At 34.5% G+C, this 18,180-nt stretch overlaps 1 pseudogene across 1 annotated transcript; it reads left to right on the top strand.

Moving 5' to 3' along the window:
- Positions 1-11,462: 11,462 nt before the first annotated feature.
- LOC105532154 lies at positions 11,463-12,220 on the top strand (annotated as a pseudogene). Its single transcript, XR_001004925.1, has one exon. The product of XR_001004925.1 is annotated as a 60S ribosomal protein L7 pseudogene (transcript).
- Positions 12,221-18,180: the final 5,960 nt, after the last annotated feature.

The raw sequence follows: 18,180 nt of genomic DNA, 5'->3' as shown, positions 1-18,180 counted from the left end.
CAAGATCAATGAATAAAGCCACATGCCATTATAAAGTACAAGCAGGCAGGCCCTCTCCAAGGATGGTGGTTACAAGAAAATGCGGGATATGGATCTAGGAGGCTGCCCAAAACAGTACGTTTCTTTCTTTTTTTTTTTTTTTTTATTATACTTTAAGTTCTAGGGTATATGTGCATAACATGCAGGTTTGTTACACATGTATACTTGTGCCATGTTGGTGTGCTGCACCCATCAACTCGTCAGCACCCGTCAACTCGTTATTTACATCAGGCAAAACTCAGAATGCAATCCCTCCCCCCTCCCCCCTCCCCATAATAGGCCCCGGTGTGTAATGTTCCCCTTCCTGAGTCCAAGTGATCTCATTGTTCAGTTTCCACCTATGACTGAGAACATGCGGTGTTTGGTTTTCTGTTCTTGTGATAGTTTGCTGACAAACAGTACGTTTCTTAACCTAACCCTATGTTTGTAGGCTGGCACCTTGGCATATAAGAGCATAAGTGAAATGAATTAAATGAGGAAACATTGACAAGTATCTTCAATCAGAATCATGATGTTCATTGTGGACTATTTATCTTGGCATGATCAGCTCTCTGTAGTTATTTGATGATTTTATGCAATGTATCAGATATTGTATCTTTTTACTCATTCTATGATTGGGTCCTTAAAATGTATCACATGACAATAACGTAAGAAAAATGGTACACATGCATTGACATCTTTGTAAGAACAGGACATACGTGTACTACTACAATTCTTATGGATCACCTATAAACATGAGGTTAAGTTGAGAAACTCCTTTTCAAGATAACTCAGTATCCACATTAATAGTTTGATTATAAAAAGGATGATGTCCAAATAATTTTTAGAAAAGGGCACTCTTATGTCATTAGCGAAGTGCTCTTTTTTAGGTGTCAGACCATTTTAGTTAGCAACTGTCACTAAGGAGGTAACCATCTGTCATTATTTAGTGTCACAAGGAACGTTCATTGGCATTGCTGAAGTGAACTCTGCTGGCATGTTTCTCTCTTGTTTAGTTATGTCTGCAATTGGCCATATTTGCATAAAAGCCTACTGGCAAAGTCTAACAGAATTTTAAAATTAACTTGTTTTCAAGCACCATATATATTTCTTTTAATAAAAAAGGAAGCAAGAGCCACAATAAGTAATTTTTTTCTCATCAGGAATATTGCCTAGTTTATGACCATGAATATCATCAGATGAAAAGTCAATAAGTTTTATGATTTTCAGCTTCTAAAATCCATTGCTAAATCTGAGAAAAATCTGTTTTTCTTAAGTGACAGCAAGAAATATTCTATTCTTGGAATAGTATTAACATGTAGAGGAACATGGAGGGATATCATGTGATGTAAATACAATCTTATCTTTAATATAGACAGTGCATTATTTCCTTTTAATTGTAGAATCCAGCATAATTCCTTTCGTTACCTTGAGTGCTTTCATCTTATTTCATCTGGAAGTCATTTACCTTTCATTCTATTCATCTTTTCTCAATTTTATACCCTTAAGATAAATTTTAAACATATAACAAATTGCCCATTAAATAGTTGGCCTTGTCAAACTGATAGGCAGGAAGGGAAAAAATTGCTCACTTCTAAAGGTCCATTTACTTATTAATGACAGCATAGGTTACTATATTTTCTTTGTACGCATTACTTCATCCAAGGTAGAGAGCCGGGAGAAGTGTCATAAAAGCTCAGCTTTTGATTTAGATTCTATTTTTACAGAAGTGCTTTTGGAATATATAACATCTGCTTTACAAAGTGCTTAGGGGGGGCAAAATAGTATATCTAGTAAGGTTACTTCCTGTGGTTATACATGGAACACTGCTGGAAAGCCCATTCCATTTTATTACCTGTGAGACTTTGAGTAAGACACTTCATCTTGCTGAACCTTAGTTTTCTCATCTTATAAATAAGGTTAAAAATGACTACTCAACAGTGTTATTTTGAGAGTAAGCTATGTAAAGTAGTTTGAGTAGCTAGCACAGTTGACATTAAAGAAGTGATAGTCAATGTTGTTATTATCATCAATAATTACATATATATATATGGAAACGTTTGTAAATTAAAGTCACCCAAAGGACAATATTATATATTGCCAAGAGTTCCTAGTATAGCTTCGTTCCATTCATTATGAAGCATACAATTATACAAATTACAAAAATGTTTGTATGTTTGTTTTCATGCTTTGTAACTGATTTTACATTTTCATGACTATTTTTGCTAATTGATCTGTTGTCAAATATTTAGGGAATACTCATTGTGTTTCTACCAATGCCCTCTTTGAGTACAGGGCACGTAACAAACCAGCAATCACCAGTATGTTTTCCTGTTCAGTACATCAACTTGATAAATATTTTGTGAACAAAATATCCAGGTGAAAAAAAATCAGCTAGATTATAAATAGTCTTTAAGAATTCACTATGAATCCTGACCAATTACTATTTTCCAATGCAGAGAGTATCTGATTTTCTCCCCTATCTGCTAAAATTCCTTCAGTAATTCTCACTGATTTTAGGAACAAGACCAAAACTTTGATGGCCTACACTCACCTGGTCTTCTTATAGGCCATACACCAGCCACATTTTCTTTCCATTCTTCAAAACCTTCATGCTGCTTCCTGTTACAGGGACTCTCACATTCTGAAACATTATTCTAAGTTTCCCTTTGTCTAGCTAAGTCACATTCAACTTCTAATAATTACTTACACATTATTTCCCCTGGGAAGCCAAAGCAGATAGTTTACCACATTCAGTTCCACAACCTTTGACTCTCATAGTACCAAGATCCTTTCCTTCAGCTGTAACAATTCATTTCCATTAAATAAGATATGTGGGTGTATATATATTTTGTAATATATGGTTTATATAATATGTCATAATGTATTACTTATATGTGAAGAGACTTTAAAAAGTTTGTGGAAAATGAAATTAAAAGACAAAAATAAAAAATAAAAACTTATTTCTAACATAAGCTTCATCAAATTCAAGACACTTTTGTAAGCAATGATACCAGCTATTTAATCCACCCCTAAAGAACAGAGGGTCTGGGAATTTAACCATGTCAATGCATTCTTTTAAAAAATATTTTAACTGAAGAAAACTGGGTGCCGTTTAAGGACTTTTTAAGATTAGAAAACAAAAAGAAGTCAGAAAGTGCTAAATCAGGACTATAAGGTGAATGCCTAATGATTTCCGATTGAAAGTCTCACAAAATTGCCATTGTTTGATGAGAGGAATGACCAGGAGCATTGTCATGATGGAGAAGGACTCTGGTGAAGTTTTCTGGGTGTTTTTCTGCTCAAGCTCTGGCTAATCTTCTGAAAACGCTCTCATAATAAACAGATGTCATCACTGTTTGGCCTTCCAGAAAGTCAACAAGGAGAATGCCTTGAACATCCCCTGTGTTGCCCTGGCCTTTGCTCTTGACCATTCTGCTTTTGCTTTAACTGGATCCCTTCCACTTCTTGGTAGCCATTGCTGTGATTGTGCTTTGTCTTCAGGATCATACTGGTAAAGCCATGTTTCATCTCCTCCTGTTCTTTGAAGAAATGCTTCAGTATGTTGAATCTCACTTGTTTAAAATTCCCATAGAAAGCTCTGCTCCTGTCTTAGCTGATCTGGGCACAATGATTTTGGCACCCATTGAATGGCAAGTCTGCTCAACTTTAATTTTGCAGTCTGAATTGTGTGAGCTGAACTAATTGAGATGTCTATGGTGTTGGCTATTGTTTATTCTGTTAATCACTGGTCCTCTTCAATTGGGGAACAAAAAGATAAATTCTTTCCTCCCAAATGGATGTGGATGGTCTGCTTCTGCAGACTTCATCTAAGCATTGTCTCATTCCTTCTTAAAATGAGTTATCCATTTGCAAACTGCTGATTTATTTGGGGCTTTGTCGTCATAAACTTTTCATAAAGTATCAATTGTTTCTCCGTTTTTTCACTCTAGCTTCATCATAAATGTAACGTCTGTTCTTACTTCAATTGTAGCAGAATTCATGTTGTTCTGGTAGGGGCTGTTTTCAAACTGATGTCTTATCCTTCTTGGTGCCTCAAACTAGATGCTATTCAGAAAAGTTATAACATGTTAGTATAAGTTTATTTGGGTTTAAACAAAATTTGAAACCCATGCATAGTTTTTTAATAATATGCATTTCCATAAACATTTTGAAGTTCTCTCATATTATACAGTATATCATGTTTTATATATTATCTAGTATAATATATAGAAATTTCTAGCTACATCTTTAGATAGGAGCTCTGTATCTGGGACAGTATGTCAAGATGGATTTGGTTTATTTAAATACCATCAACATCTTTCCTGCTGTAGAAAACAAAATCTATCTTTAAGAATACCAATGGCTCCATGCCACTGAGCAATTTTATTCCTAGATATCTATTCAAGATAAATTAAAGCATATATCTACATAAAGATTTGTACAATAATATTCACAGCAGGTTCATTCATATTAGCCCCATACTGGGAACAACCTAAATATTCAATGGAGACAAAATGTGGCATATCCATAAGATAGACTACTATTCAGCAGTAAATGAAAATGAAGTACTGAAATGTGCAGCATTATGGCTGAACCTCAAAAACATGTTATGTGAAAAAAGCCAAACACAAGAGACCACATATTGTAAGATTTCACTTGTATAAAATGCCTAGGACAAAAACAAATTTACAGAGACAAACAGATTAATGATTACCTGGGACTGGGGTTAATATCGGGGATTAACTTTAAATTGGCATGAGGGAACCTATTGAGGGAACTAGAATGTTCTAGAATTGATTTACAGTGGTAACTGCATCATGGTTAAGTTACTAAAAATCATGGTGTAGTTATAAAAATGTAAGAAACCAAGTTAGAGAAAACTGATCGGAATGATGGTGTACATGCAAAACACTGCACAACATCAGGCTAGAGCTGAAAGGTCAATGTGATGACTGACATTGAGTATCAACTTGATTGAATTGAAGGATATAAAATATTGAACCTGGGTGTATCTGTGAGGGTGTTGCCAGAGGAGACTAACATTTGAGTCAGTGGGCTGAGAAAGGCAGACCCACCCTTAATGTGGGCGGGCACAATCTGATCAGCTGCCAGCATGGCTAGAATCTAAGCAGGTAGAAAAATGTGTAAAAAAAGACTGGCCTAGCCTCCCAGCCCACATCTTTCTCCCATGCTGGATACTTCCTGCCCTCGAACATCGGACTCCAAGTTATTCAGTTTTGGAATTCGGACTGGCTCTCCTTGCTCCTCAGCCCACAGATGGCCTTTTGTGGAACCCTGTGATTGGGTGAGTTAATACTTAATAAACTCCCCTTTGTGTGTGTGTGTGGGGTGTGTGTGTGTGTGTGTGTATATATATATATATATTTATTTATTTATTTATTCCATTAGTTCTGTTCTTCTTGAGATCCCTGACTAATATAGTCAATAAGCCTGAAGTAACACTATGTTTTAAAAATAATCCCACTTGATATATGCTTACCAGCTTTTCCCCAAATGTTAATATGTGATGAAAATAAATGTTACCACTTAAAAGCTGACTCTCTGCTTAATTCCTCATCTCAGATGTATATTCCATGTAACAAACTGCACACGTACCTCCTGTATCTAAAATAAAAGTTGAAATTTAAAAAAATGTATTTCTGATATAAAATAGCTTTGGAAGATAGAAAGAATTAGCCATTATGATTTTCTTGAAGGAGAAAAGGTAAAATATGTACTAATTTCACCGCAATACAAAACAGTATATGATTGGGACCAGGAGAGTGGTTGTACTTTTAAATTGTTTTTTTAAAAAATTCTTAAATGCACCAGTTAAGACTAAATTAGAGCAACACCGTATTTGAACTCAATCTTAAATACATGCATGCATGCATATATACATGCATATATTCAATTGTTCATTCATACATACACAACTCTGCTTACTCATTTACCGTATGCATGACACTCTCAATAAAACCTCTCATAACTATTGGCAACTTCGATGTCAATGTAGATATCTGTTTACCCTAGGTACTCTGTTTCTAGGCCTCCTTTTCATCCATGAGCTTCTCCTCAGCCAATCATTCTATAATCATATGCTAATTTAGTCATTACCTGTATATGCTTATTCATCCTCAAAATAAGTTTCCTTACCATATACAAAAATAAACTTAAGATAGATTAAGAACTTAAATGTAAGACCTAAAACTATAAAAATTCTAGAAGAAAACCTAGGAAATAACCTTCTGGGCATTAGCCTAAAAACTACTTTATGATTAAGACCTCAAAAGCAAATGCAACAAAACCAAAAATAGACAAATGGATCTCAATTAAAGTAAAGAGCTTCTTTCTGCACAGCAACAGAAATAACTGACAGAGTAAACACAACCTACGGAATGGGAGAAAAATGTTTGCAAACTATGCATGTGTATTAGTATGTTCTCACGCTGCTATAAAAATTACCTGAGACTGGATAATCTATCAAGAAAAGAGGTTTAATTGGCTCATGGTTCTGCAGGCTGTACAGGAGGCATGGCTTGGGGAGGCCTCAGGAAACTTACAATCAGGGCAGAAGGTGAAGGGGAAGCTAGCATGACCTACATGACTGGAGCAAGAGGAAGAGAGCAAAAGGGGAAGTGCCACACTTTTAAACAACCTTATCTTATGAGAACTCACTCACTCTCACGAGAACAGCAAGGGGGAAATCCACCCCCTTGATCCAATCACCTCCCACTATGTCCCTCCCTCAACATTGGGAATTACAATTGGACATGAGATTTGTGTGGGGACACGGAGCCAAACCATATCAGCATCTGTCAAAGGACTAATATCCAGAATCTATCAGGAACTCAAACAAATAAAGAGAAAAAATAAAAACCAAAATACCCCATTAAAAAAGTGGGGAAAGCACTGAACAGTCATTTTTCAAAAGAAGATATACTTCTTTTGAGGCCAACAAACATAGGAAAAATGCTCAATACCACTAATCATCAGAGAAAATTAAGACCACAACGGGATACCATCTCACACCAGTCAGAATGGCTCTTACTAAAAGTCAAAGGCCAGGCACAGTGCCTCAAGCCTGTAATCCCAGGACTTTGGGAGAATAACATGGGCATATCTCTTAAGTCCATGAGGTCGAGACCAGCCTAGGCAACATGGCAAAACCCTGTCTCTACAAAAAATACAAAAATTAGCTGGGCGTGGTGGGAAGCACCTGTCGTCCCTGCTACTCAGAAGGCTGAGGTGGGAGGATCACCTGAGCCTGGGGAGGTCAAAGCAGCAGTGAGCCATGATCATGCCACTGCACTCCAGCCTGGGCAACAGAGTGATACCCTGTCTCAAAAAAATAAAAAGTCAAAAAATAACTTTTTGACGTCAGGGAGAATGTGTATAAAAGGGAATAACTATATACTGTTGGTGGGAATGTACACTAGTACACAACCGCTATGGAAAACAGTATGAGGATTTCTCAAGGAACTAAAAATAGAACTGCCATTCAACCCAGCAATTCCACTACTAGGTATCTACTCAAAGTAAAAGAAATTGTTATATCAAAAAGATGCCGGCACTTGTATGTTTATTGCAGCACTATACATAATAGTAAAGTCATGGACTCAACCTAAGTCTTCATCAATGATTGATTGGACAAAGAAACTGTGGTACTCTCTGAAGACTACTTCTTCCAGTACCCTGACTTCAACAATTCTTTGACCTTAGAAGGACCAACAATCTACCAGGTTTGTATGTTTTCTGCCACTTCTCTCAACCCAGTACAATATCCTTACTTTTCGTTTTACTTAGATTAGATTCTCCTATACAACATTATAATAACTCCCTTACACATACTCTCTATTTAATCCTTTCTCATTTTTCTCATTGAACTTTCCTGAAATCTTGAGTTGTAACAGTTTGAGATAGGACCTGAAATAGGATAATGTTGGTGGACATTTAAAATGGACTGGAACTAGTCACTAAACAAGGGGAGGAATTATAACAGTACCAGAAAGATATCTGACTCAACTGCCACGCTGATTGAGAAATGGTATATGATAGGGGTGAAAAAAGCAAACAGTTGAAGATCCAAATTTCTAAACTATTTTTGAATTTTACATCCGGATCAGTGTAAAAACTGTAATAACCTAGTATTTTGACAAATTAGAGCCAAAATAATAAGTTTGTCTTTGTTTTAATTCTTGCTTCATAAATTGAGAAACGCAGACTCATTCTAAAGGGTCACCAAATCAAGGATAGAAATCTAACATTTAGTCTCACATGTACACTGTTAAAGAACATAGTATTCTCATCCTGGCCAACATGGTGAAACCCCGTCTCTACTAAAAATACAAAAATTAGCTGGGCATGATGGTGCGTGCCTGTAATCCCAGCTACTCAGGAGGCTGAGGCAGGAGAATTGCTTGAACCAGGGAGTCGGAGATTGCAGAAGCCGAGATCGTGCCACTGTACTCCAGCCTGGTGACAGAGCGAGACTCTATCTCAAACAAACAAACAAACAACAACAACAACAAAAATAGTATTTTAACATGATCATCTTGATTTCTACTCTGATTTCTACTTGCTTCCCCTAGAGGTTAAAACAAAAAATACTGGTTTCTAGCTTCAATGTGTATTATCTAAAAGCCTGTCAGTAGAATTACCATATAAGTATTTTCCTAAAACTTGAGAAGTTAGCTAAATATATTTGTTTCTTGACATCTACTATACAGCCAACATTGAGTTACTTGCATCTGTTTTAGGCTTATGCCACATAATGAATGTCATTCATTGACAGCTTAATTCTGTTGTGCTGATTATCTCAAACCTGAATTTTATGGCAATGCAGACTCACTCTCTAGCTTACCTTTATATGCCTGATAGAATGTATAATTACAGTTGGGATTAGCCTAATCCATTCTCTACTTAATGAGCTGAATGAATATTAAACCCCAAATGGAAAGGAATTCAGCATATTTTAACTCTTCTTCACTCTGGCATGATTTTATTTTTACAACTTCACTTAGCTTGATCCATTACTACTCCCCCATTCATTCCAGCACACACTCTAAATCAACTCATTTCATAATCTTGTGAGTTGAAATCAGTGGCATTTGACCTGGAAATAAAAATGTTATGATTATTAAACCACAAGAAGGCAACTGGTAATTTGAATTTCAGTATTTACATTTTAATGCACATGTGGAGAGAACATTTTGATAATAATGATTTATCTTTGGATAAAATCCATTCTCTAAATGAGATTAAATCAAGAAGTCTGAATCGGTTGAAACAGATGACCTTTAATACTGATATCAAGACTGATAACCTATTACTCTATTAATTCCTCAGCAATATTCATATCACAAGGAATAAAAAGATCATGTACGTATTTTGAGATGGACCTATTTTTTTTCCTCTGGCACACTCATTTCTTATGAAATGTGATCCTGATAGTTAAAAAGAATATCAGAAATTGTTCACATAGAAAACATTTAAGTTCTGGAAGTAAACCCAAAGAATGTCTATTCAATGAACATATATAATGTGTAACTTAGTGATTGGGGCATGGCATGAATGACACTAATATACATAGTACTTGTCTACTCAAATAAGTTTTGAGATAGTTTTTCAGATAAAATGAAAAACTTACACAAAATTTAGGATAATATAATGGAAGATGCAGGGAACTCAGACCAAATAACACAAAACATTATATAATAAATTAATAAACAGTATATTAAGTTAGTTTAAAAAATAATTAACTATAGAGAAATAAACCAGTAACTCTAGTTTCCCTTCCAGTAATGGTCGAATAGCTTCTTTCAGAATAACTTTCTTACAGAAAAAGTATTATAAATTCTGGTGCAAAGACTACTTGAAGGCACTACAGAACGGCCAAAATTGAATAAAAACTGGAGGAAAGTGAAGGACTTTGGGTAAAATTCCTGGGTAATTTCTTCTCACTTGAGGGCAAACCCCTATTTTGGTGAGGCTTCTGAAACTAAAGAATACTTCTGTTGGTTACTGGCTTCAGGAGTGAGAAGACAGAGTTTGGGTTCCAAAATAGCTGAAATATGATGGAGGAAATTCTGAAAGGAGTGAGCCACATAAGGACGAGTCCCCAGATATACATACAAATTCTGCCTACATTCCTCAACAGCCCCTGAATTTGGCAAGAGTTGGGGAAAATAAAACATCTGTAAGGCTGAAAGAATTGAATAGTTTCAGCTGCCATCTGTCATGGAGGTGGGAGTTGAGGGACTTAGTATGGGCAGGTATCAAGTTGGGATTTAATTCGTTCAAATTAGCTTGCAGCTATGACAAAAAGTAAGAGAGAGAGAGAGATCAGAATCCAGAATCTACATCTCATTTACAATGTGCACACGATAACAAAATTTTGCTAATTATGTGTGGAAACAGAGAAATGTGACTCATACTCAAGAGCAAAAGCCCTACATGTACCGAAAAGCTACAGCTTACATTATATGTAATAGGAAATATTGGATGCTTTTCCCCTGTGGTTGAGAAGAAGGCAGAGTCAGCTCTCTATTCAGTTTGCACCAAAGTTACTAAGTAGTGGAGAACAAAAAATGAAGGCATAAAAACTAGAAGAGAATGAAACTGTATTTATTCACAGATTACCTGAATATTTTTGTAGAAAACTGTAAGGAATACATTTTAAAAGTGTTACAAAAAAAAGTGATTTCAGCAAGAACACAGGATACAGGATTGATATGAAAATATGACTTATACTTTTATACAGTCGTAATGAAAAACTGAAAAAAATCCATTTACAACATAGAAATACTTAAAATGCTGATAATTTTATAGAAGATATTTAAAACTCTTCCATTAAAACAACACAACATGAGAAAAATTAATGAAGACTTGAATAGATGAAGATAGATGTCATGTCTATGGGACTGGAAAATTCAATAGTGTCAAATTGTCAATTCTCTCCAGTTGATATATAGATTAATTTCAATCTATATAATAATCACAGCAGGGTATATTTTGTAGAAATTAACATTTTGAAATATAAAATATATATAGGGTTGTAAGAGGACTTAGAATTACTTAAAAAAATGGAAGATATAATTTCATTGGGGGATTTTATACTACTTGACTTTAAGACCATATAAAGTTATGGTAATCATGGCATAATGATAGACAATAGTTCAATGGAATAGAATAAGTAATGCATATATATATACCCTCACTTAGACAGATAATTGATTTTTTGACCTAGTCATGCACATGGGCATTTGTGCACATGCACACACACATACACACATCAGTAGGAAAGTATAATCAACAGATGATGCTGGAATAACTAGGACATGGAAAATCCATAAACCCTTACTGTTACCTCACAATCTCCACAAAAATTGACATAATGGGAGTTATATACCTAAATATAAAAAAGCCAGACATGTCTCTTTTTCTCGCTGGAACCATGGAGGGTGTAGAAGAGAAGAAGAAGGTTCCTGCTGTGCCAGAAACCCTTAAGAAAAAGCGAAGACATTTCACAGAGCTGAAGATCAAGCGCCTGAGAAAGAAGTTTGCCCAAAAGATGCTTCGAAAGGCAAGGAGGAAGCTTATCTATGAAAAAGTGAAGCACTATCACAAGGAATATAGGCAGATGTACAGAACTGAAATTCAAATGACAAGGATGGCAAGAAAAGCTGGCAACTTCTATGTACCTGCTGAACCCAAATTGGCGTTTGTCATCAGGATCAGAGGTATCAATGGTGTGAGCCCAAAGGTCCGAAAGGTGTTGCAGCTTCTTCGCCTTAGTCAAATCTGCAATGGAACCTTTGTGAAGCTCAACAAGGTTTCAGTTAACATGCTGAGGATTGTAGAGCCATATATTGCATGGGGGTACCCAAATCTGATGTCAGTAAATGAGTTAATCTACAAGCGTGGTTATGGTAAAATCAGTAAGAAGCGAATTGCTTTGACAGATAACGTTTTGATTGCTCGATCTCTTGGTAAATATGGCATCATCTGCATGGATGATCTGATTAACGAGATCTATACTGTTGGAGAATGCTTCAAAGAAGCAAATAACTTCCTGTGGTCCTTCAAATTATCTTCTCCACGAGGCAGAATGAAGAAAAAGACCACCCATTTTGTAGAAGGTGGCGATGCTGGCAACAGGGAGGATGAGATCAACAGGCTTATTAAAAGAATGAACTAAGGTGTCTACCATGATTATTCTTCTAAGCTGGCCGGTTAATAAACAGTACCTGCTCTCAAAATGAAAAAGAAAAAAGCCAGACATATAAAACTTCGTGAAGAAAACATATAATATCTTTACTAACTTGAAGTAGGCAAAGATTTCTTAGCACGACATGAAACAATTACCATCACAGACAAAAAATTATACCTTAGATGTTATCAAAATGGAAACATTTTCACATCAAGAGATACAATTAAGAAAATTAATTCATAAACCACAGGCCTGGAGACATTATGTGCAAATTATGTATGTGACAAAGCATTGGTATGCAGAATATACAAATTCACTAACTCAGCAAAGTAATTATATACAATAGGCAAAAGTATTGAACAGGGACATTACAATGTAGCCATACATGAATAATGGTTACAGTGAAAAAGACTGACATCACCAAATATTGAAGAGGATAGAGAGCAACGGAAAGAAATCAAATGCAATGTTTTTTCTTTTGTTTTGTTTTTAAAATGGCACAACCATTTTTAAAACTGTGTTAAAGTTTCTAATGAAGTTAAACATATGCATATCCTATGATGAAGTAATTCAATTTCTAGGTATTTATCCAAAAGAAAAATCTTTTAATTCCCATTAAAACATTTGTACAGGAATGTTAATCGCAGTTTTATTCACAATAGCAAAAACTGGATGTAATTCAAGTATCTGTTAAGAGAATGAATAAACAGGTTATGGTGTATTATATAAAGGTACACTACTCAACAAGAAAAAGGACTAAACTACAGATACATTTAACATCATAAACATTACAATCACCAAAAGAATCTGGACACAAAATAGTATATAGTATATGATTTTTTATATGAAGTTCTAGAGCAGAAAACATTAACTTATTAGGAAACAAATTAGTAAAGTGGTTATTAGGGTTCTGAGGAGTTGACAGGAAAGGAGGAGGAGGAAAATCTGTGGGGAGATGGAAATATTGTACATCTTGATGGAGGTGTGGGTTTCACCAGTGTATGCATGTGTATGCATTTGTCAAAACTCATCAAATCTCACAGTTAAGATCTTTATATTTTAGGGCATGTAAATTTCAACACACACACAGAATTATAAAAAATAATACACTCAATTTGGGAATCTTACTTTTCACAGTCGTATGGGTTAGCAAATCTGAAACTATTTTACGTGTTTCTAGGCTTGAGAAAATAGATTAGTATATTGAGGATAATAGAAGCATATGCATTTTTCCACAGAGGTTGTATTAATGTACACTCACACCAATAGCATATAACAGTTATTGTTGTTCAACATCCTCATCAAAACCAGATACTTTATGCCTTTTTATTCTAGAAGCAAGCTGAATTTTAGTCCCCACTGCACATTTGGTCAGGAGTCTTTGTGTAAGACACTGTTTGCAGAGAATAGCTCTTAGAAAAGCTGACTAGAATGTTCCAGCATATAAGGGATAAGTAAAAGAAAAATCAATATGTTTGAATGAGAAAGAGCTACCAATAGAGCAGAAAGACAAATAGGAAGAGCAGTATCATGGAGGCAAATGAAAAAGAACTAAAGGAAAGACTGATGAACAGTATTGAAGTTAGAAGTCTCACAAAAATAAAAACAATAAAGTGTTCATTTGATTTGGTGTTTAGGAAGTAACTGGTGTCATTAGTGAGACAAGAGTGACTGATTTAGAGTGTGTGGGGAGATGGATAAGGGTTTGGTGTAAGCTGGTTGCTATGAATTGAAGAAATAATGAAATATGTGAATATAAGCTTAAATACAAAGGACAGTTAGACCATAATTGAGAGAGGGATTTTATACCAAAATATTTTTTAAATGGATGTGTTCACTTGTTCATATAAAGATAAAGAGCCAAAAAAAGGAGTAGGGATTTTGAAAGAGTTAAATAGAATAAAAAAATTTCTGTGGATGATTGGAATATATAGGGTCTAGATAACAGTTTGGAGATAAGAGTAAGAGGGCCCAAGGCAAACTTAGGATCACTACCATTTATTTGGTGCTTATTTAATGTTTCAGGCACTATTCTATCTCATTTGTAAGCCTGAAAATGGTGTTATGAAAGAGTACTGTTTCATCATCACATAGCTAAGAAAACCAAAACACAGAGTCATAAAGTAACCTGTATGAATTGTACAATTAGGAAATTACAGAACCAGGGTTCGAAACCACATAATATAGCACCAAAAGCCAAGCTCTTAATCACTACTGTCCATTGCCCTAGAATAGAAACTAAAGAGTAAAATGTATGATGGCACAGCTTGGTCCTTATTTGATACAGATAAACCTAGATTCAGGCTGAACAATCAATTCTTACCCAAAATTTCTTTCCAAGATTTGGCCTTTGCATTTGTTGTATTATAATTTTTTGATAGCATGAGTCCATAAAGTGTATATATCACAGAAAGATCCCTTGCCTTTAATACCAGGAAATTCCCTCAAATGTTAATAAAAACAGTATTCATTAACAAGTAAGTGCCTTTTTAATGTTGTTGCTAAGGTAAGTCTCATATTTGTTTATTAAAATATCTTCTGTTTTTCACACTACTGATTCCACATGAAGTCCGTTTATTAAAGAAAAGAGTGCTTAAGATAGTGTAGAAATAAGAACATTAAAGAATAAACAGAAGTAAAATGTACTGCTAAAATTATTAAATAACCAAAAAAAATAAGAATCATTGTTTCCTCATTTGTGTTTATAAATATCTCTCTTTATAAGTTATTAACAATGAGAGACAGACCCAATACTTATGAAACAATTGTTACAGAATCATGTCTTGTAACTTTGTATTGTGGTCGCTTTTGTATGATGCAACTTTGTTAATAGAATAAATAAAATGGTATTTATTCCAAACAACCTTTTGAAATCTACTGTTGAAAACACAAGGAAAAATTTGCTTAAGATCTTGTGTGTAAGAACTTCCCCAAAGTTCTGTTTTCAACTTCTTTAGCTTTCTGTCTGCATAGTATTATTTGATAAGCTCATATCCCCAGGGTGCTCAAGTCAAATCTCTGCCATGATTTCCAAATCTGGCAGTCTCCAAACTCACTGCTAAGAATGCTGAATCAAACTGACATCAACTTGACAGGTCTATCAAATTTTTTATTTCAGAGAGATTTATAAATCAGACCCTTCCATATTCATTCCATTGCAATGGCATTAGATTAATATATTTTCTTTTCAGCATCCATATTTATTCATTCTAAATGTCCACATTTTCCTGTATGCCTTCTGTGTACCATGTAGGATGTACTGTGTACAATCTGATCAGGTCCAGATTGTTTCATTTGATACTCTTCCCACAACTTCTCATTTTCTTCATATATTAATTCATTAAACAAATATTTATTGAATGCCTACTATGTTCTTAGGACATGTCTTCATGGGGTTTGCATTCTAGCTGAAGGGCAGTAAATGTACTAAATGATATAATAGTGTTGTCCAATAGAACTTTCTGCTATTATGGAAATGTCCTGTAATATCTGCATTGTTCAATATGGTAGACAGGAGTCATATGTACCTGTTAAGCACTTGGAACATGGTTAATGCATCTAAAGAAATACTTTATTTTATTTAAATTTAGTTAATTAGTATCTATATTTAAATATCCACAGGTAGTTAGTGGAGCCACACTCAACCACGTAGATATTAAATTTAGCACATTTTATAGTGAAAAAAATTTTTAAAAAGAGCAGGGTAAGAGGACTGCAACAGGACTGTCCAAAGAGAGATTAGAATTGTAAATGGGGTAATTAGAGTATGTTTCCTTGAGAAGGTGACAATTGATGTGACAAAGACCTGAAAGAGGGAGACAGTTAACCATGATGTCACTTTGAGGAAGAACATTTCACACACAGAGAATAACCTGTGCAAAAATTCCTTTGGTGACATTGTGCCTGGCATATTGAAGTGAAATCTACTTTCCTTTATCTTCAACCCACTGATTCTAGATCTTTTTCAAAACAAATGCTTTCTTTCCTACTTTCTTCTCAAAATGATAACCCTTTCAAATATTCGAAGACTACTTACGGCTACATTTTTGCTTACTCCATAGTAAATTTCCTAATGGTATAGTTGTTCACCTATTTATTTATTACATTATATCAAAATATTTTTATTTTTCCAGCTTTATTAAGGTATAATTTACAATTAAAATTGCATATATTTATGGTGTACAATGTGATGTTTTGATGTATGTATACACTGTGAGATGATTAAATTAATTAATATAATTAACATATCCATCACCTCACATCGTTATTTTTTGTGGTAAGAACATTTAAAATCTACTCTCAGCAATCTTCAAGTACACAATACATTTTTATTAGCTGTAGTCACCATGCTGTATAATAGTTCTCCAAAGATTATTCCTCTTGTCTGACTGAAACTTTGTACCCTTTGACTAGTATCTCCCCATTTCTATCCCCTACATCCAGGCCCTGGTAACCAACATTCGACTCTCATTTTATCAGTTCAACTTTTTCAGACTCCTCATAGAAGTGAGATCATGCAGTGTTTGTCTTTCTGTGCCTAGCTTACCTCACTTAACATAATGTCCTCCAGATTCATCAATGTCGTTGTGAATGACAGGATTGTTTCCTTTCTTAAAGCTGACTAGTATTCCAGTGTATGTATCTATGTGTGTGTATATGTCACATTTTCTTAATCTGTTCATCTGTCAATGGACACTTATGTTGATTTTACATGTTGGCTATTGCAAATAACGCAATGAACATGAGAGTACAGATATTTCTTCAACACACAAATTGCATTTTCTTTGGATATATACCCAGAAGAAGGATTGCTATATCATCTGATAGCCCTATTTTTAATTTTTTGAGAAACTTCTATGCAGTTTTCCATCATGGATTTACTAATTTATATTCCCACCAACCATGTACAAGGGTTCACTTTCCTCCACATCCTCAGCAAGACTGGTTGTCTTTTTCTTTTTAGTAATAGTCATTGTGACAGATGTGAATTAAGCTCTCACTGTGGTTTTAATTTGCATTTCCTGTTGATTAGTGATATTGAACATTTAAAAATATGTATCAGCCACTTATATGTCTTATTTTGAGAAATATTTATTCTGATTTTATGTTCATTTTTTAAATCACGCTATTTGTTTTCTTTCTATTGAGCTATTTGAGTTCCTTATATATTTTAGATATTAGCTCCGTATTAGATATATGGTCTCCAAATATTTTCTTTCATTTCATAGCTTGTCTATCCACCCTGCTGATTATTTTATTTGCTGTGCAAAAGCTTTTTAGTTTGACACAATCCCATTTCTCTATTTTTGCTTCTGTTGCTTGTGATTTTGGAGTCATATCAAAAAAAGAAATCTTTGCCAAAACTATTGTCAAGAAACGTTTTCCCTATGTTTTCTTCTAAGAGTTTCATAGTTTCATGTCTTACGTTTAAGTGTTTAATCCATTTTGAGTTTATTTCTGTATATAGGGTGAGATAAAAGTCTAATTTTATTCTTCTGCGTGTGGATATTCAGTTTTCTCAACACCATTTATTAAAGAGACTATCTTTTCTCCACTGTGTGTTCTTGGCAACTTTGTGAAATATTAGTTGACTGTAAATGCAAGGATTTATTTCTGAAGTCTCTATTCTGTTCCATTGGTCCATGTGCCTGTTTTTATGCCAATAATCTGCTGTTTCAATAACTGTAACTTTGTAGTATATTTTGAGATCAAGAAGTGTAATGCTTCCAGATTTATTATTTTTTGCTCAAGACAGCTTTGGCTATTTGGGGTGTTATGTGGTTCTACATGAATAATATGATTATTTTTCTATTTCTGTGAAAAATGTCATTGGAATTTTGATAGGAATTACTTTGGATCTGTAGATCACTTGGGTACTATGGAAATTTTAACAATATTAATCCTGTAATACATGAAAATGTCTATTTATTGGTGACTTCTTCAGTTTC

This window comes from Mandrillus leucophaeus, unplaced genomic scaffold (assembly GCF_000951045.1).
Source record: "Mandrillus leucophaeus isolate KB7577 unplaced genomic scaffold, Mleu.le_1.0 Scaffold937, whole genome shotgun sequence".
Lineage (NCBI taxonomy): Eukaryota > Metazoa > Chordata > Mammalia > Primates > Cercopithecidae > Mandrillus > Mandrillus leucophaeus.
Note: the sequence above shows the minus strand (reverse complement) of the source record. Positions and strands in the feature narration are given on the sequence as shown.